Here is a 21,705-nt window from a genome sequence, read left to right on the forward strand (position 1 = left end):
ACTGAACAAGAACTGAACTAGAACTGAACTAGAACTGAACTAGAACTGAACTAGAAAACTAGAACTGAACTAGAACTGAACTAGAACTGAACTAGAACTAAACTAGAACTGAACTAGAACTGAACTAGAACTAAACTAGAACTGAACTAGAACTGAACTAGAACTGAACTAAACTGAACTAGAACTGAACTAGAACTGAACTAGAACTGAACTAGAACTGAACTAGAACTGAACTAGAACTGAACTAGAACTGAACTAGAACTGAACTAGAACTGAACTAGAACTGAACTAGACTGAACTAGAACTGAACTAGAACTGAACTAGAACTGAACTAGAACTGAACTAGAACTGAACTAGAACTGAACTAGAACTGAACTAGAACTGAACTAGAACTGAACTAGAACTGAACTAGAACTGAACTAGAACTGAACTAGAACTGAACTAGAACTGAACTAGAACTGAACTAGAACTGAACTAGAACTGAACTAGAACTGAACTAGAACTGAACTAGAACTGAACTAGAACTGAACTAGAACTGAACTAGAACTGAACTAGACTGAACAGAACTGAACTAGAACTGAACTAGAACTGAACTAGAACTGAACTAGAACTGAACTAGAACTGAACTAGAACTGAACTAGAACTAAACTAGAACTGAACTAGAACTGAACTAGAACTAAACTAGAACTAAACTAGAACTGAACTAGAACTGAACTAGAACTGAACTAGAACTGAACTAGAACTGAACTAGAACTGAACTAGAACTGAACTAGAACTGAACTAGAACTGAACTAGAACTGAACAGAACTGAACTAGAACTGAACTAGAACTGAACTAGAACTGAACTAGAACTGAACTAGAACTGAACTAGAACTGAACTAGAACTGAACTAGAACTGAACTAGAACTGAACTAGAACTGAACTAGAACTGAACTAGAACTGAACTAGAACTGAACTAGAACTGAACTAGAACTGAACTAGAACTGAACTAGAACTGAACTAGAACTGAACTAGAACTGAACTAGAACTGAACTAGAACTGAACTAGAACTGAACTAGAACTGAACTAGAACTGAACTAGAACTGAACTAGAACTGAACTAGAACTGAACTAGAACTGAACTAGAACTGAACTAGAACTGAACTAGAACTGAACTAGAACTGAACTAGAACTGAACTAGAACTGAACTAGAACTGAACTAGAACTGAACTAGAACTGAACTAGAACTGAACTAGAACTGAACTGAACTGAACTAGAACTGAACTAGAACTGAACTAGAACTGAACTAGAACTGAACTAGAACTGAACTAGAACTGAACTAGAACTGAACTAGAACTGAACTAGAACTGAACTAGAACTGAACTAGAACTGAACTAGAACTGAACTAGACTGAACTAGAACTGAACTAGAACTGAACTAGAACTGAACTAGAACTGAACTAGAACTGAACTAGAACTGAACTAGAACTGAACTAGAACTGAACTAGAACTGAACTAGAACTGAACTAGAACTGAACTAGAACTGAACTAGAACTGAACTAGAACTGAACTAGAACTGAACTAGAACTGAACTAGAACTGAACTAGAACTGAACTAGAACTGAACTAGAACTGAACTAGAACTGAACTAGAACTGAACTAGAACTGAACTAGAACTGAACTAGAACTGAACTAGAACTGAACTAGAACTGAACTAGAACTGAACTAGAACTGAACTAGAACTGAACTAGAACTGAACTAGAACTGAACTAGAACTGAACGAACTGAACTAGAACTGAACTAGAACTGAACTAGAACTGAACTAGAACTGAACTAGAACTGAACTAGAACTGAACTAGAACTGAACTAGAACTGAAGTAGAAGTTCCATTAAATTTGCATTGACTTCTGTAAAACCCACCGTTTCTGTAAGGAAAATAACAAGTTTATAAAAGATAAAAGTAATTAAAACTTGAATATTTTATTATGTTGATAATTCATTAAATGGTGAAAACAAATATAGTACATAAACGAAGAATATAAAACCCAGCACACAACGATAAGCAGAAGCGAAACCCGGAAAAGGAAAAACCTCCTCACTTTGGCAATGACTTAAATCTGACATCATCAACAGCAGTAGCAGCAACAAACTGACATAATGTGCTGCTTCTGTATATTTGCCAATAAAATTAATGGAACTCTAAATTTATAAATGAAACTATAAAAGTGAATGTTTAAATATTCACAAAATAAACGTAATTAAATTGATTGCATACTCATAGGCTTAAAATACACATACTGAAGCATACTTAGAAACTTCTCAGCATCTTTTAAAATACTTCAGTTATGATGTGAATGTCTTTAACTTCAAAAGCCATAATTTTTATTTTGTTGCTTTCAAAAGATACTTATTTTGGTCATTAATATTAATTAATAGTCATCATTTAGTAACGTTTAGTATTTTAAACTGAAATAACTATAAATTTTATATTTTATTACACTTGACCCCTACAAAAGTCTATAACTTTTCATTTATATGTTCTAACCAGGTTAAAATGTGGTCTATCTAGTACCTGGCCATAAAAATTATTACTAAACACATTAGAAGATTGTTGGCTTCTGCAAGTTCTATAGTTTTTTTGGCGCTCAATAAAGTTTTTGGTTATACTTAGGTGCCAGCAGCCTTAAAAGTAAACCACAAAAGTTTTGTTATAAATGTGTGCTCGTTTATTGCCTACAGTTTTTCTTTAAAAACACATTTAACCATCATTATCATCATTTACAGTTTATTTCTTAGGTTTCCTTTTATTTGCGAAATAAACTCTTTTTTTCCACTTCCTCTCCTTGTTGGAATAAGTATTGCTGCTATCTAAACATTTTATGTGGTTTTGTTGCCAACATTATTTTGTTTATTTGATTTCATTAACTAAAAATATGTGTATGTATGTACAGCACATTTCCCTGAATAATTTCGATTTCTTTCTATCTTCCAATATACTTACAAAACTTCCTTTAACTTTCACCTTCAGTACTATTTAACATAGTTGCCTATCTTAAGGCGCCCCGTTTGCCATTTTCTTAATAACTGTTGCTTTTTCACCTAATGATTATGTTTTAGATAGTTAAGAAATTTTTAAGGTTGATTTATAGACACAAATACACATTCTCCTATCTGAAGTTATATAGACAGGTAAGGAAACTTACTTTTGTGGCAACGTAAAAAAAGTTTTAATTTAATTTTTGCCCAAAAACTTTGGCATAACAAAAACACATAAAGGAATTGTAAGTAAATAAACGAGCAAGCAAAAAAATACATAAAATTATTTAATTATTACAATCAAATTAACACAAACAAATGGTATTAGTTGGGTTAATATCGTAACAAAAAAGGAATTTTGATTGTTATAAATGGTTATTTGTTAACTATTTAGTTGTTATAATAAGCAATAAAGTTAAATTAATTTTAAATTAGGAAAAATTAGTATAAAGGAATTTTGAATTGTAATTTGATGAAATGTTTAGAAAAATATAAAATTCCCTAAAGTAGGCCATAAATTCGATCAAAGCAAAAGAGCAGGAGCATATCTCTACAATACATATATAGGACTTATCCAACATATGAGTGCTAAGCAAAATAATGAACTGATTCCAACCAAAATCAATATCATCTTTGGGTGAATAGTACGCATACCAAATGTTATTAAATTATCATTAAAACTGCGACCTTTACTTTGATTGCAAGGTCGGTCGGACGAAAGACAGATGATTTGAGGCCGAGTTAGTTAGTCAGTTAGTTAGTTAGTTAGTTAGTTAGTTAGTTAGTTAGTTAGTTAGTTAGTTAGTTAGTGTTAGTTAGTTAGTTAGTTAGTTAGTTAGTTGTTAGTAGTTAGTTAGTTAGTTCGTTAGTTAGTTAGTAGGTAGTTAGTAGTTAGTTAGTTAGTTAGTGTAGTTGTTAGTTAGTTAGTTAGTTAGAGTTAGTTAGTTAGTTAGTTAATTGTAATTAGTTAGTTTAGTTAGTTAGTTAGTTAGTTAGTAGTTGTTAGTTAGTTAGTTAGTTAGTTAGTTAGTTAGTTAGTTAGTTAGTTAGTTGTTCGTTAGTTAGTTAGTTAGTTAGTTAGTTAGTTAGTTAGTTAAGTTAGTTAGTAGGTAGTTAGTTAGTAGTTAGTTAGTTAGTTAGTTAGTTAGTTAGTTAGTTAGTTAGTTAGTTAATTGTTAGTAGTTAGTAGTTAGTTAGTTAGTAGTTAGTTAGTTAGTTAGGTAGTTAGTTAGTTAGTTAGTTAGTTAGTTAGTTAGTTAGTTAGTTAGTTAGTAGTTAGTTAGTTAGTTAGTTAGTTAGTTAGTTAGTTAGTTAAGTTAGTTAGTTAGTTAGTTAGTTAGTTAGTTAGTTAGTTAGTTAGTTAGTTAGTTAGTTAGTTAGTTTAGTAGTTAGTTAGTTAGTTAGTTAGTTAGTTAGTTAGTTAGTTAGTTAGTTAGTTAGTTAGTTAGTTAGTTAGTTAGTTAGTTAGTTAGTTAGTAGTTAGTTAGTTAGTTAGTTAGTTAGTTAGTTAGTTAGGTTTAGTTAGTAGTTAGTTCGTTAGTTAGTTAGTTAGTTAGTTAGTTAGTTAGTGTTAGTTAGTTAGTTAGTTAGTTAGTTAGTTAGTTAGTTAGTTAGTTAGTTAGTTAGTTAGTTAGTTAGTTAGTTAGTAGTTAGTTAGTTAGTTAGTTAGTTAGTTAGTTAGTTAGTTAGTTAGTTAGTTAGTTAGTTAGTTAGTTAGTTAGTTAGTTAGTTAGTTAGTTAGTTAGTTAGTTAGTTAGTTAGTTCGTTAGTTAGTTAGTTAGGTTAGTTAGTTAGTTAGTTAGTTAGTTAGTTAGTTAGTTAGTTAGTTAGTTAGTTAGTTAGTTAGTTAGTTAGTTAGTTAGTTAGTTAGTTAGTTAGTTAGTTAGTTAGTTAGTTAGTTAGTTAGTTAGTTAGTTAGTTAGTTAGTTAGTTAGTAGTTAGTTAGTTAGTTAGTTAGTTAGTTAGTTAGTTAGTAGTTAGTTAGTTAGTTAGTTAGTTAGTTAGTTAGTTAGTTAGTAGTAGTTAGTTAGTTAGTTAGTTAGTTAGTTAGTAGTTAGTTAGTTAGTTAGTTAGTAGTTAGTTAGTTAGTTAGTTAGTTAGTTAGTTAGTTAGTTAGTTAGTTAGTTAGTTAGTTAGTTAGTTAGTTAGTTAGTTAGTTAGTTAGTTAGTTAGTAGTTAGTTAGTTAGTTAGTAGTTAGTTAGTTAGTTAGTTAGTTAGTTAGTTAGTTAGTTAGTTAGTTAGTTAGTTAGTAGTTAGTTAGTTAGTTAGTTATCTGATACACTAGCTGATATACATCTATATCGAAAAACTTAAAATTAAACTTAATTGCCACAATTCCATCATTCCCTCAATCCCATCAATTAAATATTCGCACCATATGCTTAATCTGCCTAAACCCCCTCATAATTGTTGTCAATATTTACACTAAAATTGGAAACAAAACATCACACCCTAAATCGTATTCATAGAATACCCTCACTATCTTTCTACAGCATCTGTTCAGATAAAATCCAGGCAAACCAAAAACTGATCTTGTTGAACATACCACTAACATCATCCAATCACCACCCCCTACAGAAATGCCTGCAAAAATCAAGCACAAGTGCACAATTTTACATGAAAAGATAAAAACCATTAATTTGAGCCTTTGATAATCAAACAATTACAATTGTAAGACAAATTTTTTTATGGTAACTTACTGGTCTTTGGGACAACTGTTTCGAAATGAAACTAACATACAATTAAGGGAGATTTAGCTATGGATTAAATAATATTATTAATAATAAAGGACATTTGCTTTAATAGTTTTTGATTTCAATGTCCTGTTGTGACAGTTGATATTTAATGATATTTGATTAATGGGTTTAAGACTTTAGTAAGAACATGGGGGTGAGTGAGTGAATACTAAGCAAATGTTTCTCAAAAAATCTGTAAAGATTGTATTTTCATTTTATTTCCTAATAATTACTTGTTTAAATTTTATGCTTTTAAACAATTTATTTATTCCATAGTTATAATTAAAACTGCCTGTATATTGATTCTTTCATAGTTTGCAAATATTTTACGCAAATACTTGCGGAAAAAATACATCTATTTGCCTCGTAGTGTTTTTTATTATTTTTTTTTTGGCAAACAATGCAAATCCCTTAATTAAGGGGATGAATTATACAAAAATAAACCACCATAACAAAATGAAACTAAACAATCACAATATTTTACAGACTAACCGGCAAGGGAGTCCTACCAGTCGACAGACATGCAGGCAGGACAAATGTTTAAATACAAGGACACATACACACTGGTATACCTACATAGTACACGAACGACTAAAGGATTAGGCTCTAATGTTAAAACCATGCGAAAGTCTACTTCTCTAACATAGCATAGTCTAGTATATAGTTAAACTTATAACCTAGTCTATAGTCTAGTCTATAGTCTAGTCTATAGTCTAGTCTATAGTCTAGTCTATAGTCTAGTCTATAGTCTAGTCTATAGTCTAGTCTATAGTCTAGTCTATAGTCTAGTCTATAGTCTAGTCTATAGTCTAGTCTATAGTCTAGTCTATAGTCTAGTCTATAGTCTAGTCTATAGTCTAGTCTATAGTCTAGTCTATAGTCTAGTCTATAGTCTAGTCTATATAGTCTAGTCTATAGTCTAGTCTATAGTCTAGTCTATAGTCTAGTCTATAGTCTAGTCTATAGTCTAGTCTATAGTCTAGTCTATAGTCTAGTCTATAGTCTAGTCTATAGTCTAGTCTATAGTCTAGTCTATAGTCTAGTCTATAGTCTAGTCTAGTCTAGTATAGTCTAGTCTATAGTCTAGTCTATAGTCTAGTCTATAGTCTAGTCTATAGTCTAGTCTATAGTCTAGTCTATAGTCTAGTCTATAGTCTAGTCTATAGTCTAGTCTATAGTCTAGTCTATAGTCTGTCTATAGTCTAGTCTATAGTCTAGTCTATAGTCTAGTCTATAGTCTAGTCAATAGTCTAGTCTATAGTCTAGTCTATAGTCTAGTCTATAGTCTAGTCTATAGTCTAGTCTATAGTCTAGTCTATAGTCTAGTCTATAGTCTAGTCTATAGTCTAGTCTATAGTCTAGTCTATGGTCTAGTCTATAGTCTAGTCTATAGTCTAGTCTATAGTCTAGTCTATGGTCTAGTCTATAGTCTAGTCTATAGTCTAGTCTATGGTCTAGTCTATAGTCTAGTCTATAGTCTAGTCTATAGTCTAGTCTATAGTCTAGTCTATAGTCTAGTCTATAGTCTAGTCTATAGTCTAGTCTATAGTCTAGTCTATAGTCTAGTCTATAGTCTAGTCTATAGTCTAGTCTATAGTCTAGTCTATAGTCTAGTCTATAGTCTAGTCTATAGTCTAGTCTATAGTCTAGTCTATAGTCTATAGTATAGTCTAGTCTATAGTCTAGTCTATAGTCTAGTCTATAGTCTAGTCTATAGTCTAGTCTATGGTCTAGTCTATAGTCTAGTCTATAGTCTAGTCTATAGTTAGTCTATAGTCTAGTCTATAGTCTAGTCTATAGTCTAGTCTATAGTCTAGTCTATAGTCTAGTCTATAGTCTAGTCTATGGTCTAGTCTATAGTCTAGTCTATAGTCTAGTCTATAGTCTAGTCTATGGTCTAGTCTATAGTCTAGTCTATAGTCTAGTCTATGGTCTAGTATAGTATAGTCTATAGTCTAGTCTATAGTCTAGTCTATAGTCTAGTCTATAGTCTAGTCTATAGTCTAGTCTATAGTCTAGTCTATAGTCTAGTCTATAGTCTAGTCTATAGTCTAGTCTATAGTCTAGTCTATAGTCTAGTCTATAGTCTAGTCTATAGTCTAGTCTATAGTCTAGTCTATAGTCTAGTCTAGTCTAGTCTATAGTCTAGTCTATAGTCTAGTCTATAGTCTAGTCTATAGTCTAGTCTATAGTCTAATCTATAGTCTAGTCTATAGTCTAGTCTATAGTCTAGTCTATAGTCTAGTCTATAGTCTAGTCTATAGTCTAGTCTATAGTCTAGTCTATAGTCTAGTCTATAGTCTAGTCTATAGTCTAGTCTATAGTCTAGTCTATAGTCTAGTCTATAGTCTAGTCTATAGTCTAGTCTATAGTCTAGTCTATAGTCTAGTCTATAGTCTAGTCTGTAGTCTAGTCTATAGTCTAGTCTATAGTCTAGTCTATAGTCTAGTCTATAGTCTAGTCTGTAGTCTAGTCTATAGTCTAGTCTATAGTCTAGTCTATAGTCTAGTCTATAGTCTAGTCTATAGTCTAGTCTATAGTCTAGTCTATAGTCTAGTCTATAGTCTAGTCTATAGTCTAGTCTATAGTCTAGTCTATAGTCTAGTCTATAGTCTAGTCTAGTCTAGTCTATAGTCTAGTCTATAGTCTAGTCTATAGTCTAGTCTATAGTCTAGTCTATAGTCTAGTCTATAGTCTAGTCTATAGTATAGTATGTCTATAGTCTAGTCTATAGTCTAGTCTATGGTCTAGTCTATAGTCTAGTCTATAGTCTAGTCTATAGTTTAGTCTATAGTCTAGTCTATAGTCTAGTCTATAGTCTAGTCTATAGTCTAGTCTATAGTCTAGTCTATAGTCTAGTCTATAGTCTAGTCTATAGTCTAGTCTATGGTCTAGTCTATAGTCTAGTCTATAGTCTAGTCTATAGTCTAGTCTATGGTCTAGTCTATAGTCTAGTCTATAGTCTAGTCTATGGTCTAGTCTATAGTCTAGTCTATAGTCTAGTATAGTCTAGTCTAGTCTATAGTCTAGTCTATAGTCTAGTCTATAGTCTAGTCTATAGTCTAGTCTATAGTCTAGTCTATAGTAGTCTATAGTCTAGTCTAGTCCTATAGTCTAGTCTATAGTCTAGTCTATAGTCTAGTCTATAGTCTAGTCTATAGTCTAGTCTATAGTCTAGTCTATAGTCTAGTCTATAGTCTAGTCTATAGTCTAGTCTATAGTCTAGTCTATAGTCTAGTCTATAGTCTAGTCTATAGTAGTCTATAGTCTAGTCTATAGTCTAGTCTATAGTCTAGTCTATAGTCTAGTCTATAGTCTAGTCTATAGTCTAGTCTATAGTCTAGTCTATAGTCTAGTCTATAGTCTAGTCTATAGTCTAGTCTATAGTCTAGTCTATAGTCTAGTCTATAGTCTAGTCTATAGTCTAGTCTATAGTCTAGTCTATAGTCTCTATAGTAGTCTATCTATAGTCTATAGTCTAGTCTATAGTCTAGTCTATAGTCTAGTCTATAGTCTAGTCTATAGTCTAGTCTCTAGTAGTATAGTCTAGTCTATAGTCTAGTCTATAGTCTAGTCTATAGTCTAGTCTATAGTCTAGTCTATAGTCTAATCTATAGTCTAGTCTATAGTCTAGTCTGTAGTCTAGTTATAGTCTAGTCTATGATGATATATACTCTAGTCTATAAATATCTTCAGCCTAGTCAATATTTTACTCTATAGTCTAGTCTATGATTTAGACTATAGTCTAGTCTACAGTTTAGTCTATAGTATAGTCTATAATCCTGTTTGATACAGTAAGTACAATGTAGAGAGGATTAAAAAGGCCCCAGAAAAAAACTTTCTAACTTTTCCTAACTCCACTATCATCATTTACCATTATTTGTTGTAAACCAACAACAATTTGGCATCTGTTAACAAAAAATTACCAAAAAAAATATATAAATAAAAATATATATAAAATTGCATTTTAGTCATGTTTATAAAAACCCAACTAAAGACAATAATAACAATATCTATGTATATGGACAATTGTATTTGTATGCAAAACAACAACAGCAAAAAATGAACTGACTGCACTATTTAATTGCACTGGCTCAGGGATTTGTTTAAAAAAGGGATAAAACAGCAAATATTTTTGGATATTTGGTGACATTTACTTAGTAATGGGTTTGTGTGCGTATAGATGTTTGTATGTTTATATGAATCTGTGCGTTTGTGTGGTTAATGTGTGGGTTTGTGTTATTGTGATTTTGTTTGTTTATATTTTGAAATTATATACAAAATAAAATCCTTCTATTTGTATACACTGACATGTTTTCTATATGGTTAGGGATACATTAGGGTGGTCTGTATTTGTATGAAGAAATATGAATGGTTTTCTAGAGCTTATATAAACTCTCTTGACTTCATTTACACCATAAGCCACCCTAATGAACTTGCATTTAGTGTGTATGAATGTGCATGTATATTTTGTCATTTAGTATAAAATTTTTTGTTTGTATGTATATCTTCAGCATTGTTGTCTTGTGTTATTTGTTTAGTAAATTAAAATCCAGGGAACTCTGGTGTTTATGGGTGATGAGATTTACCACAATACAATGGCCATGATTTTGTTTGTGATGTGCATGTATCTGTGCATGTTAGAAAACAATAGATTATTTTTTTCTGCAATTTTTTTTTTTTTTTTTTTTTTTTTGAAAATATTTATTTTGATTATTTTGTTGCTGCTGCTGGTAGGATGGTAAGAAATTTTGTTTGTTTGCATGTCTATAGAATTCAATTGCAATAATTCAAAGTTTTGACATTTGAAAGATTATTTTGCACAAATGTCAACAATTTTTATTTGCAATTGGAGAAAAATATTCAAGATATTTTGCTGTTGTTGTTCAAATTGATTGGAATTTTCAACAAAAATAAAAGTATTAAATGGATTTGGTGTGATAATAGCATAACAGTTAGAGATTCTAGAGGAATACAGAGCAAACATAGAAAGAGTTCAAGAACATGTGTGAAATTTACGAGAGTAAACAAAAAGGATTTACAGGATAAAAGGAAGGATCTTCTATAATTTTATGGGTTTACAACTTGTAAGATGTCTAATACTTAGACTATAGATTAGACTATAGACTAGACTATAGACTAGACTATAGACTAGACTATTGACTAGACTATAGACTAGACTATAGACTAGACCATAGACTAGACTATAGACTAGACTATAGACTAGACTATAGACTAGACTATAGACTAACTATAGACTAGACTATAGACTAGACTATAGACTAGACTATAGACTAGACTATAGACTAGACTATAGACTAGACTATAGACTAGACTATAGACTAGACTATAGACTAGGACTATAGACTAGACTATAGACTAGACTATAGACTAGACTATAGACTAGACTATAGACTAGACTATAGACTAGACTATAGACTAGACTATAGACTAGACTATAGACTAGACTATAGACTAGACTATAGACTAGACTATAGACTAGACTATAGACTAGACTATAGACTAGACTATAGACTAGACTATAGACTAGACTATAGACTAGACTATAGACTAGACTATAGACTAGACTATAGACTAGACTATAGACTAGACTATAGACTAGATACTAGACTATAGACTAGACTATAGACTAGACTATAGACTAGACTATAGACTAGACTATAGACTAGACTATAGACTAGACTATAGACTAGACTATAGACTAGACTATAGACTAGACTATAGACTAGACTATAGACTAGACTATAGACTAGACTATAGACTAGACTATAGACTAGACTATAGACTAGACTATAGACTAGATATAGACTAGACTATAGACTAGACTATAGACTAGACTATAGACTAGACTATAGACTAGACTATAGACTAGACTATAGACTAGACTATAGACTAGACTATAGACTAGACTATAGACTAGACTATAGACTAGACTATAGACTAGACTATAGACTAGACTATAGACTAGACTATAGACTAGACTATAGACTAGACTATAGACTAGACTAGACTAGACTATAGACTAGACTATAGACTAGACTATAGACTAGACTATAGACTAGACTATAGACTAGACTATAGACTAGACTATAGACTAGACTATAGACTAGACTATAGACTAGACTATAGACTAGACTATAGACTAGACTATAGACTAGACTATAGACTAGACTATAGACTAGACTATAGACTAGACTATAGACTAGACTATAGACTAGACTATAGACTAGACTATAGACTAGACTATAGACTAGACTATAGACTAGACTATAGACTAGACTATAGACTAGACTATAGACTAGACTATAGACTAGACTATCGACTAGACTAATAGACTAGACTATAGACTAGACTATAGACTAGACTATAGACTAGACTATAGACTAGACTATAGACTAGACTATAGACTAGACTATAGACTAGACTATAGACTAGACTATAGACTAGACTATAGACTAGACTATAGACTAGACTATAGACTAGACTATAGACTAGACTATAGACTAGGACTATAGACTAGACTATAGACTAGACTATAGACTAGACTATAGACTAGACTATAGACTAGACTATAGACTAGACTATAGACTAGACTATAGACTAGACTATAGACTAGGACTATAGACTAGACTATAGACTAGACTATAGACTAGACTATAGACTAGACTATAGACTAGACTATAGACTAGACTATAGACTAGGACTATAGACTAGACTATAGACTAGACTATAGACTAGACTATAGACTAGACTATAGACTAGTCTATAGACTAGACTATAGACTAGACTATAGACTAGACTATAGACTAGACTATAGACTAGACTATAGACTATTCTATAGTCTAGTTAGAATCCTATCAATTTAATTTCAAATACATACATTTAAATAGATAATGTTGTTATAAATACTTTTATTATATTTAATGTTATTAATACATTTACTTTTAGGCAAACCTATTAGATAATTAAAATACATAATTTGTATGTTAAGCAAATGTTAGATTATAAATTAAGGAAAACTTTTCTCTGCAACTTCATGCAGCTAGAAATAAGCATTTTACTTAGAAGTAGTGAAATAAAATGCTACCCAAAATTTGTTTTATAATTATAATTTTTTGATGTGTAATCAAGTATGCACTTTAGCACAGTTTCTTATTTTAATGACAAAAATTTAATTTTAATTTGATTCAGTTAAAGTTCTAAAACATAACGATTTGTTAATGGCATTTTAAGACCACGTGGTGTTATTGATTTCAATTTAGTATAATATTTACAAATTAGTCTAAAAACCAAAAAATACGTATACATATTGATGATTTCATATATTAAACTACAGTTAGGCAGTAATAGATACCAGGGAACGAAAGCAATTGTTTATTATCATGTACAATACAATGTGTTGAACTGATTTAGCTTGTTAATACTAAAACTTGATTCTTGAATAGTATGTAACCGCTTAGTGCCAACCACTGATAACTACATAACTGAAAACATAAATGTATGCAATATACATACATATGTAAAAGCTTTTACATACACTTATACGTATGTGAGTTTCTAATCGCAAATATTACACAATAACAAAACAACAAATACATTTATTGAACTGATGCTAAATTTGTGTAAGTGCAAATTAGAAATTTTGCAATTTGAAAGCATTATAGCTTTCATACAACTGCCACAATATGAAAATGAAGAAAAAGTAGAACCCAATAGTAAATTCTGCCACGTTCCAAGAGTAGGTACATATGTATGTATTCGGAAATAGATCTAGAATTCAATGCTCAAAGATCACGCTAGAAATTTCATAAATTTTTAGTAAACATTTTAGTTTTTAGTGAAAAAAGTGATTTTTCAGTGAAAAACATGAATTTTAGCGAAATAAGGAATTTTTAGTGAATGTATGAAATTTTAGTGAATATGGAAATTTTTAGTGAAAATGTTAATTTTTTAGTGAAAATGTGATTTTTGGCGAAAATGTAACTTAATAGAGGTAATGTGAATTTTTAGTATAAATGTGATTTTTTTAGTAAAAATATGAATTTTTAGTGAAAATATGAACTTTTAGTTAAAAATTTGAATTTTTAGTGAAAATGTAAATTTTTAGTGAAAATATGAATTTTTAGTGAAAATGTGAATTTTTAGTGAAAATGTAAATTTTTAGTGAAAATGTGAAATTTTTAGTGAAAATGTGAATTTTTAGTGAAAATGTGAATTTTTAGTGAAAATGTGAATTTTTAGTGAAAATGTGAATTTTTAGTGAAAATGTAAATTTTTAGTGAAAATGTAATTTTTTAGTGAAAATGTGAATTTTTAATGAAAATGTGAATTTTTAGTAAAAATGTGAATTTTTAGTGAAAATGTGAGTTTTTAGTGAAAATGTGAATTTTTAGTGAAAATTTGAATTTTTAGTGAAAACGTGAATTTTTATTGAAAATGTAAATTTATTAGTGAAAATGTGAATTTTTAGTGAAAATGTGAATTTTTAGTGAAAATGTGAATTTTTAGTGAAAATGTGTATTTTAAGTGAAAATGTGAATTTTTAATAAAAATGTGAACTTTTAGTGAAATTTTTTTAGTGAAAAAGTGAATTTTTGGTGAAAAAGTGAATTTTTAGTGAAAAAATTAAATTTTTGCAAAAAATTCTAGCTAAAACATTTTATGTGAAAATAGTAACGAAAAAACACGAACTGTACAAATACAACAACAACAATACCATATTTATAGATGAACTACTGGTACTTGCTAAAATGAGAAGCGCATAGAAGTCAATGTTTATCTCAATGTTAAAGAATATTGTGTGAAGTGGAGTGATTTTCCTTGTTTAATTTTAAAGCTTATTTGTTTATCAAATACCACTTATTATATATCAATGGAAAGGTAATGAAGTGTAGTTTTCAAATATTTTAATAAATATTTAAAATTTTAACAGATGTGAAAGATATAAGCGGCTAAAGCAAAACAATTTTTTTGAATGAAAATTTTTTTAAAGTTTTACAAATAATGCACATAATTTCGAAAATTTAAAGGAGTTAATTTCATGGCTATTCTCATTATTAGGACTTTTCTATGGGAGTTTTTTTAAAGATATTTGTTAAACACTAAAGCTCTACATACTGTCCGTCTATCCGTCCATCCATCCGCTTCACAATTTAAAGTATTAGAAAGGATATAAAATTTTCCTTTTGGTATTCCTACCATCTCCTAAGCAAATTTTGTGTTACATTATTGTTTTTGTTGTTTAAATAACATAACAGAATTATAGATAAATTTACATTAGTTGGATAGATGCTTAAATAGAAATGTGTATCTTATATCGCAAATAAGTTTGTCTATAATTTATAATAAATTTATGCGTTAACTTGCTAAACAAATATTCAAGCATATTAGCAAGTTTACAAATGAGTTAATGCTAATGTATTAAAAGACACACAGACACACATAAACATAAATATTTAAATTTCAAATATATATAGCAAGTAATAGTTGTAATTATCATTAAAAGGGCTGAAAATTTTCCTTAAAGATAAAATTTTTATTAATTGTGTTATTGAGAAGAAAATTTATGTTAAAAGGGCTGGTAATATTTTAAGAATTTTAAATGTATTTATTACTTTTAGATACATAAATAAATTTACCATAAAATAAATAGCTTTATATTTTTAGTTATCTCCAATAAATTGCACTTTTCTTGGCAATTTAATAAAAACTAATGCCCAATAACACTTTAAATCAATATTAAAAGAGTATTTTAATTTACAATAAAACTTTTATATAAATCATTTTCAATTTATTAATTTAAGCCTTTAAATTTGTTTTACATTACAAATAAACTACATAAAGCAAAATAAACATGTATTTGAGTTAAAGTACAAAACAAAAAATAATAAACTGTTTTTTACAAAAAAAAATATATGTATGTATATAATAACTATATTGCAATAAATCTATTCCACATGACTTCGTTTGTAAAGAAAACACAACAGAGTAAAATATAAATTGTAAAAAAAATAAAACTGAATCTCACAAACAAAATGATGAAAATTACATTTATGCCTCACAAAACATGAAAAAAAAACGAAATATAAATATGCACTACAACAACTATAGTTTGGTGTGTAAAATAATATTAAGGATAGTCACAGTTTAAGCAGAACTTACCAAAAACTAAAAACTAAATAGAAAGCCTTCACGTTTTCGAGCTATATTTTAAGTATTCAACTTTGACCTTCTTCCCGCCAAACTGTGCATACCCCTACTGCTTGTCGTTTTTTTTTTCTTCTTTGCCATACTTTTATTTTGTTTATTCATAAACTTAACATTGGTGTATAAAATGTCGGTTGATGTTTGTGATATCTTTTCTGTCTGTTGTTGATACAATTTTTCCTCGTATTTTTTCATATTTGAATGAGTATGAATTTATAATATTTTTTTTTTTTTGTTTGCAACAACTATTTTAAATAGTTATTTCTTTTATGTTTGCAACTTTTTTTACTGTTTATTGCCCTGTATTATTTACTCGTACTTAATTCGCTTTTATTTGTAAAACTTGGCTTATGGATAATAAAGACAAAAAGGGAATTAAAATAATATAAAAATTAAATTAATTGTATTTGTAATATAAAACATGTAATAATCTTTTTTTTTTTTTTTTTTTGAAAATAAGCAATTAACTTGGAAAAATAAATTAAAATATTATTTAAAAAGAACGAGAACTTTAATTCGCAAATAGGGATTAATTCCGGTATAATTGTTCGTATCCAAGATATATTTGAATAAGGATTAGGCTAAAAAACAGACTATAATCTCGCCTATAGACCACACTATAATCTCGTCTACAGATCAGACCATAACCTTTTATATAGAATATACTATAGCCTCGACTATAGAACAGACTATAGTCTCGACAATAGAGCAGACCATAGTCTAGTCTATAGAGCAGACTATAGTCTTGTCTATAGAGCAACTATAGTCTTGTCTATAGAGCAGGCTATAGTCATGTCTATAGAGCAGACTGTAGTCTTGTCTATAGAGCAGACTATAGTCTTGTCTATAGAGCAGACTATAGTCTTGTCTATAGAGCAGACTATAGTCTTGTCTATAGAGCAGACTATAGTCTTGTCCATAGAGCAGACTATATATAGTCTTGTCTATAGACCATACTATAGCCCCGACTTTAGAAAAAATTACAGACTCGACTATAAACCAGACTATTGTCACAACTGTAGACAATACCAAAGTCTCGTCTATAGACTGGACTACAGTATATATAGAATGGACTATAGTCTCGTCTATACACCAGACCATAGTCGCGTCTTTAGACCATCATATAGTCTCGTTTATAGACCAGCATATAGTCTCGTCTATAGACCAGTAAATAGACTCGTCTATAGACCAGCATATAGTTTCGTCTATAGACCAGCATATAGTCTCTTCTATCGACCAGCATATAGTCTCGTCTATAAACCAGCATATAATCTCGTCTATAGACCAGCATATAGACTCGTCTATACACCAGCATATAGTCTAGTCTATAGACCAGCGAGACCAGTCTCGCCTATGGACCAGCATATCGAATCGTCTATAGACCAGCATATAGTCTCGTCTATAGACCAACATATAGTCTCGTCTATAGAGCAGCATATAGACTCGTCTATAGACCAGCATATTGTCTCGTTTATAGACCAGCATATAGCCTCGTCTATAGACCAGTATATAGTCTCGTCTATAGACCAGCATATAGTCTCGTCTGTAGACCAGCATATAGTCTAGTCTATAGACCAGCATATAGTCTAGTCTATATTCCAGACTAAAGTATCGGCTATAGATCACACTATAATTTCGTCCACAGACCCGACTACAACCTCGTATTTCGACCAGACAACAATCTCATCTATTGTCCAGACTAATTCCTCGTAGCCTCTTCCAGGGACCAGTCTATAGCCTCGTCTATTAAAGGGACTATAGTCGCTTCTATAAATCAGACTATAGTATCCCCTAGGCCAGAGTATAGTCAAGAATGTAAACTATTCTAAAGTCCCGACTTTAGAATATAACAGAGTCAAAATTCATTCTCCTGCTCTATAGCTGATCGTGTGATTTCTCATTTTGATCATGTTGAAATTTATCACTCGGAGACACTGCATAACTCTCACATTTATATCACTCACTTATCCAACATGTCCTTTAAATTTTCTCAATTTATTATACTTACTTAAAACTTTTCATTATATTTTTTGCCCCACTTTTTTGTTACCAGCTAAAAGGAAGTGAGCAAAAGAAATTATATATGTGCTGGTAATACTTTCTTTTTTCCACTTTTTTTGTTTTCAACTCAGGAAATTAAAGTTAGTAATAAAGCTGTGTGTGCAGCAGCATGCAGTTTCCTTATAGTTTTTATTTCATTTAATTTGTTTTTCAGTTTTCTTTTTACAATTTTCTTTGGCTTTTTCATTTTATTGTTCAGTTTTTTTCTTTTTTGCCAAAGTGTTACCATCACGTGGTTACTTTATAAATAAATTAATGAAATCATTAGTTTTCTGTGTGTGTGTAAGTTTTTGTGCACTTTATTGAAAATAACAAACTCAAAGTGTTAAATTAAATTATGACTCTTAAGTCAGTTGTGTGGCAAGTCAGCAAATAAGAAATGTGGAGCAAATTTTGCTTTTTTTTTGGTTTGTTTTAGAATGTGAAAACAAAATTGTACAAAGGAGTCATTTTTGTAATGGTATAGATAAGAGCAAAAGGAAATTATGAACGGAAACTAATTTCTTTTTTAAACGGAGACTTTCTTCTAGTTCAGTTCTAGTTCAGTTCTACTTCAGTTCCAGTTCAGTTCTAGTTCAGTTCTAGTTCAGTTCTAGTTCAGTTCTAGTTCTCTAGTTCAGTTCTAGTTCAGTTCTAGTTCAGTTCTAGTTCAGTTCTAGTTCAGTTCTAGTTCAGTTCTAGTTCAGTTCTAGTTCAGTTCTAGTTCAGTTCTAGTTCAGTTCTAGTTCAGTTCTAGTTCAGTTCTAGTTCAGTTCTAGTTCAGTTCTAGTTCTAGTTCAGTTCTAGTTCAGTTCTAGTTCAGTTCTAGTTCAGTTCTAGTTCAGTTCTAGTTCAGTTCTAGTTCAGTTCTAGTTCAGTTCTAGTTCAGTCTAGTTCAGTTCTAGTTCAGTTCTAGTTCAGTTCTAGTTCAGTTCTAGTTCAGTTCTAGTTCAGTTCTAGTTCAGTTCTAGTTCAGTTCTAGTTCAGTTAGTTCAGTTCTAGTTCAGTTCTAGTTCAGTTCTAGTTCAGTTCTAGTTCAGTTCTAGTTCAGTTCTAGTTCAGTTCTAGTTCAGTTCTAGTTCAGTTCTAGTTCTAGTTATTCTAGTTCAGTTCTAGTTCAGTTCTAGTTCAGTTCTAGTTCAGTTCTAGTTCAGTTCTAGTTCAGTTCTAGTTCAGTTCTAGTTCAGTTCTAGTTCAGTTCTAGTCAGTTCTAGTTCAGTTCTAGTTCAGTTCTAGTTCAGTTCTAGTTCAGTTCTGTTCAGTTCTAGTTCAGTTCTAGTTCAGTTCTAGTTCAGTAGTCAGTTCTAGTTCAGTTCTAGTTCAGTTCTAGTTCAGTTCTAGTCAGTTCTAGTTCAGTCTAGTTCAGTTCTAGTTCAGTTCTAGTTCAGTTCTAGTTCAGTTAGTTCCGTTCTAGTTCTAGTTCAGTTCTAGTTCAGTTCTAGTTCAGTTCTAGTTCAGTTCTAGTTCAGTTCTAGTTCAGTTATAGTTCAGTTCTAGTTCAGTTCTAGTTCAGTTCTAGTTCAGTTCTAGTTTCTAGTTTTCTGTTCAGTTCTAGTTCAGTTCTAGTTCAGTTCTAGTTCAGTTCTAGTTCATTCTCGTTCAGTTCTAGTTCAGTTCTAGTTCAGTTCTATTTCAGTTCTAGTTCAGTTCTAGTTCAGTTCTAGTTCAGTTCTAGTTCAGTTCTAGTTCAGTTCTAGTTCAGTTCTTTTATATAAATAGTAACCCTCGTTTAACATACAATAGTTTTCCAGGATCTTTTCAAATGTTCATGTTTTTTGCATGAAAATTTCTGTATTTTCTTGTAAGTTTTTTACAATTTTCATCAGATGTCATGTCCAGCAATAAAGGAATTGAAGTTATTTTTTTTTCCTTTTTGACATATGCACACTTACATAAAACAACTTTTTTAATACATTGTTTTTTAAATAGTTTGTTTTATATAAATATATTTTATTTGCATTAGTATGTATGTATTTAGGTTTGAATGAGTGTGTGTATTCCTTTACAGAGTGTAAGTTTGTTTGATGTACAAGACTTTTAATAATCATATTACATTTATTTGTGTTTTGTGCACAATAACTTAGTTGTAGTTTTTGTATACACAGACAAATGTTTATGTAAAGCTGTGGTTATAAGCAAGAGCAGCCTAAGTCGAAAATTATGAGTTCTTAACAAATCCTTTACGATATCGAATTGCTATGCTAGAAAGAGAGATTTAAGTTAATTTTTGAGTTTTGTTAGAATAATATTAGTTTCATTATTAAATCGATTTAGCTATTTTAGGTTTCTGACCACAAAAATATATAAAATCATGTTTGTGTGTTAGAGCAATTTCCTATACTTACAACTCTACTGACATATAGTGGCTTACAAGTGCTGATATTAAACCACAACATATGTTGTTCTCTCTGCTTAGTCATGCTTCAGAAAGTCCTTTTAAACTTCTTTTTTGTACTTTTGGTTACTCAACAATGTGTATGTGTGTGTGTGCACTTACATTTACACAAAAAAAGTATAAAAAAGTGTGCTTTTGTTTAACAATTCTCTTGGCTTTCTAGTAGTTTTTGTTGCATGCGTTTGGTATTGTTCTTGCTGCTGTTGTTTTAGTAGTTTGTTACATTTAAGTTTTTTTTTTGTTGCTTTTACTGGCCCATTGTTCCTGTAGTTTCCTAGTATTTTTAGTTTCTTCTCTACTGTACCGCTTTTGTTCACTGTAGTGCGGTTTAAAACAGTTTCTGTATGTTCCTGACTGAATGATTTCAAGTGTTTGTGTGTGTGTGTTTAAATGTTGTTGATTTTTTTTCATTTTTTACTGACCAATAATACTTATGGATACTTATTGGTTTTCATATTATGTTTCTGGCCATAAAAAGTAGAGTTAAAATTTTTCTAAAAACTAGGCCAAATATTGTTAAATGGTTTTTCTAATATATATAGAGTTTTTTTCTTGTTGCTTTTTCTCTTGTTCCTACTGACTTGCTGGTCTACTTGTTGCCCTCTCTAAGTAGGAACTAGAATGTAAAACAATAAAAAAATCGAAATGTTTTAAGAAGTTGCCATAAGTAGGAAGTTAAAAGAGAAAAAAATAGAGGAAATTAAAGTAGAAAGGTTTTTTTTTTTTTGTGCAAAAAGTTTTTCAATTTAAACCAAGTTTTCAAGTATAGAGTTTAATGTTTTAGTTTAAGAATATTAAATTTATGCATAATTTCCTTTCATATATATAATTTAAAAATTATGCATAATTTATATTTTTATCTAATTTTCAATGTTTTATTAAGAATTTTTTACTTAAATATCTATTTAAGAATGTTTAACATTACATCAATTTATTTTCTATTTTATTGAAAAAAAAATTTGTAAAATTTTAATTGAATAGGAAAAATTTTTCATAACTAATGATATGATCATATATCACTCAATGACTCCTTATCAGATTAAACTAGCAACTTGTTTTTTCCATAATATAACAAATTGCCAACCAATATAATAATTTTCTACAAAATAACACAATCAACAGTTTTTTTTTTTACTCTCCACAAAAATTCTCTTATAGTAAGTCGTTGTCTATAGAGAAAATTTCTTGCAAATCATGGCACTTTTTTCACTTTTGATATATTTAGACATTATGATAACTTATTTTACCTATTATTATAACTGAATAGAAATCCGGCAGTTTTAAAAGGAGTCAAT

The sequence above is a fragment of the Lucilia sericata genome, unplaced genomic scaffold (assembly GCF_015586225.1).
Source record: "Lucilia sericata isolate MDLA Ls3-8-SP2 unplaced genomic scaffold, ASM1558622v1 Contig000070F_arrow, whole genome shotgun sequence".
Taxonomy (NCBI): Eukaryota; Metazoa; Arthropoda; class Insecta; order Diptera; family Calliphoridae; genus Lucilia; species Lucilia sericata.